Source organism: Rhagoletis pomonella, unplaced genomic scaffold, assembly GCF_013731165.1.
Source record: "Rhagoletis pomonella isolate Grant_MI unplaced genomic scaffold, Rhpom_1.0 Rhpom_scaffold_00002, whole genome shotgun sequence".
NCBI classification, from domain to species: domain Eukaryota; kingdom Metazoa; phylum Arthropoda; class Insecta; order Diptera; family Tephritidae; genus Rhagoletis; species Rhagoletis pomonella.
Window position 1 is genome coordinate 84903671 of NW_023458556.1, and position 3472 is coordinate 84907142.

Sequence of the window (3472 nt, forward strand, 5' to 3'; positions counted from 1 at the left end):
TTTATAATATGAGTGATAGTACCCAATATAGATGGCAGCACAATTTTCATAAACTTAAGCGAAATTCCATCTTCCCCCACCGCATTTGACTTTATCCCCCTTACAGCCCGCAAAACCTCTCCTTCACTCACACCTACAAACTGAAATTTATTTACCAAATCACAGTCAGTCAGATTACATTCAGTTGAAGAGAAACTCATGCATCTGCTTGCACTAGTAAAAAAATTATTCAGAACATCAGGGTCCAAATCACACTTAGGTTTATCATTACCATGAACATTCAAGTTTTTAAGGTTGCGCCATAAGTCTCTGGAGGGAAGTGCTGCGTCAAGTTTATTCCTACAATACCAGCTCTTGGCCTGCCTAATGGTAGCCGTAGCTGCATTCCGTGCAGTTTTGTATTGAGACCAACGGCTTTTGGTTGGAGTTTTCCTCCACTTAGCATGCAGTTTATTACGCTTCTTTATTGCCAAGCAAACTGTTTTTGTATACCAAGGGCACGACTGATTGATTGCACGAACTGATCGAATGGGGACATGATTGTCAAAAAGTACAGTTAGAGTTCTATTTAAGAATTCAAGTTTTTTATCAATGGTTTCGCAATACCAACAATCTTCCCAACAAACACTAGACAGATAACGCAAAAGTTCATCAACATTTAAGGACTTAAAATCTCGATACGTAAAAGTGACATCAACAACAGGACGATTAAAAGCTACATCTAGTGAACAAAATATTAAGTCGTGGTCAGATATAAAAAATAGTTGGTCAAATTTGAAGACATGTTTAAGGTCAGACGTAATAAAGACATCTAAGAGACTAGGCTTTGCATTGTTAGCATATCTGGCAGGAACAGAATTATTGACTATAAGAAGTCCTCCTGCCCAAACATTGTCCAGTAGTTTATTGGTATAAGAGTCATTAACAAGCAAATTAACATTGAAATCACCACAAATTACATATCACTCATAATCAAGTAAGAACACAGATAACTCACCAAAAAACAAATCCAATACGCACGACTTATGGGGGTTATACACACAAGAGACCAATACCTTACTTACACTATCAGAAACTTCTGATATTAAAAACTCTGTTTCAGAGTTAGCCGACTCTGCCAAAGACTTGATTTTTAGGTTGGATCGACAGTATATCGCGATCCCTCCCCCTCTTTTAAATTTTCTATCATTCCTTACCAAATTATAATTAGCTATTTCATAGAAGAAGTCCGAAGCATCAGTACTGAACCAAGTCTCAGTGACACAAATTACATCAACATCAGACTCAACAAATATACTCCTAACATAATCAAGTTTATCTGCATTCAAACTACGCGCATTAAAATGAACCACATTAAGGCCCTTTGTTTGCTTGCACAGAATATCTATAAGTACCTTATGGTTTCCATTGCCGCTGGAGTCCATATCAGTATATCGGTTCAAATCCACCATACTGAACCAAACAAGAGATATTAACATTGAGCTTTGTACCACGATTGTTTATTAGGAAAAATTGAAAAAGCAACAAAGTCTAAGCGGTAGAAGTTATAGCACTATTTCGGAGATCACCACATCTCCTCATCAGACTTCTTTTTTCTAGACTTCAGCAGGGATCAAACCTGCGAATTCGATGTTCAAAGTCAGAAGCGTTAACCACTGCGCTATGTACATCCCGTAAACTCTTGTTGCTAATTCATTTTCCTTATTCAACCAACTACTATCAAGTGCAGCTGATTTGCCGCTATTTAAACTCGACAGCGTGGTTGTTGTCATTCTATACATCCATTTCGTTACCTTAATATAGAAAGGCCCTAACTCATATAGTAGCTGAAAGGCAAAAAATCCGTAACTGATTAAAATTTTTTATTGCTTAAGATGATGTGTGGACTTATAAATTCGATGAAATGTATCATATTCATCAAGTGCTTCAAAAGTTAGACGAGGAATAAGCATGAAATAGAAAACAAAAGAATTAGCTGGGTTCAAATTACGCTGTTCAAGTTGTAAACTTTGAGAAACGATTTTGAAAGTTTACCTCACTTAATTGGGACGTTCTAAATTCAATGGCATGCTCGGTTTTACCAAATTGGCTCCGGTTTTCGAGCTAACGGTACTTGAAAACTTGATTAAATTTTAACTATTTTATAAATAACTCCCTCAGTTTTGAAGTAATTTTACTAAAATTTTGCACATAACAGTTTTTTAATATTACCTTAATTATTTATTAAACTTATTGAAATGGGTTCACATTAACATATAGGTCCAATACAACTGATTACTCAGATATGTGTTTTTGCGCTATAACTCTAACTTTATATCTGAATAATAAATTGTATGCGTGCTATATGTTAAATTGAACCTATACTAAATTTTAACCTGTTTAATTGGAGGAGTTATAACGCAAAACACCGTCTCTGATCAATCAGTTGTATGGGAGCTAGGTGTTTTAGTGAACCGATTTCGATGATTTAAGGTAATATTAAAAAACGGTTATGTGCAAAATTTTAGTAAAATATCTTTTTAAAACTCAGGGACTTTTTTATAAAATAGTTAAAATTTAAGCAAACTGAGGAAACCATTGAATTTAGAAGGCTCCAATTAAGTAAGAGCAACTATCAGAACATTTGTCGAAAAAAAAGTTGCTTTGATACCACTCTCGAATTATTCCGACTAAAAATCAGGGTTTTTACACACTTCTAGAGACAAATTTTTTTAAGCATTTTGCAGGTATATGTAATTTTATAAGGAATAGCAGTTATAGAAAGATTTAGTTCGTTTCGACGTATTTTCCAAATATGCCTTCAATTAAGGTGTTTTTGAAATAAAAATTACGCTCAAGATCGCAGAATATTTTATCTTTAAAAGTTAGTTTATTCTGAAAGCACACCTCATGCTAAGGTTATTGGTTTGAAGTTCCAAAAAAGAAAGGAAAGTATATTTTCAAGCGTCAAAGTATGAAAGAGAATACAAATAAGAACAAGTAGATAATAATACAGGGTTGTTTTAAAAAGTACATACAACTATTAGTATGTTGACATACATTTGGTTTGTCTTTCGAAGGGCAAGTATGATTTTCAACACCCTCTCTCAAACCAAATGTGTGTTTCACATTTTTAGGAAATACCTAATTTTTTAATAAGTTCGCAGTGTTTCTTTTTTATTAAATTTTTAGTAAATACATCCGCTACCATCTTCTGAGTTTCGACATATTGCAGCTCGATTTGACCAGCCTTTACTACGTCTCGTACAAAATGATATTTGATATCGATGTGCTTGGTTCTGGAGTGATAGACGGGATTCTTTACAAGTTGCTGTGCAGTTAAATTGTCACCAAACATCTTTGTCGGCCCTTCATCAATACCAAATCCGATTTCACTTAAGAGACGTCGCAAGTACATAGCCTCTTTCGTTCCATTTGCTAAGGCCATATATTCGGCCTCGGTGCTGCTTAACGCCACACAGCTTTGCTTTTT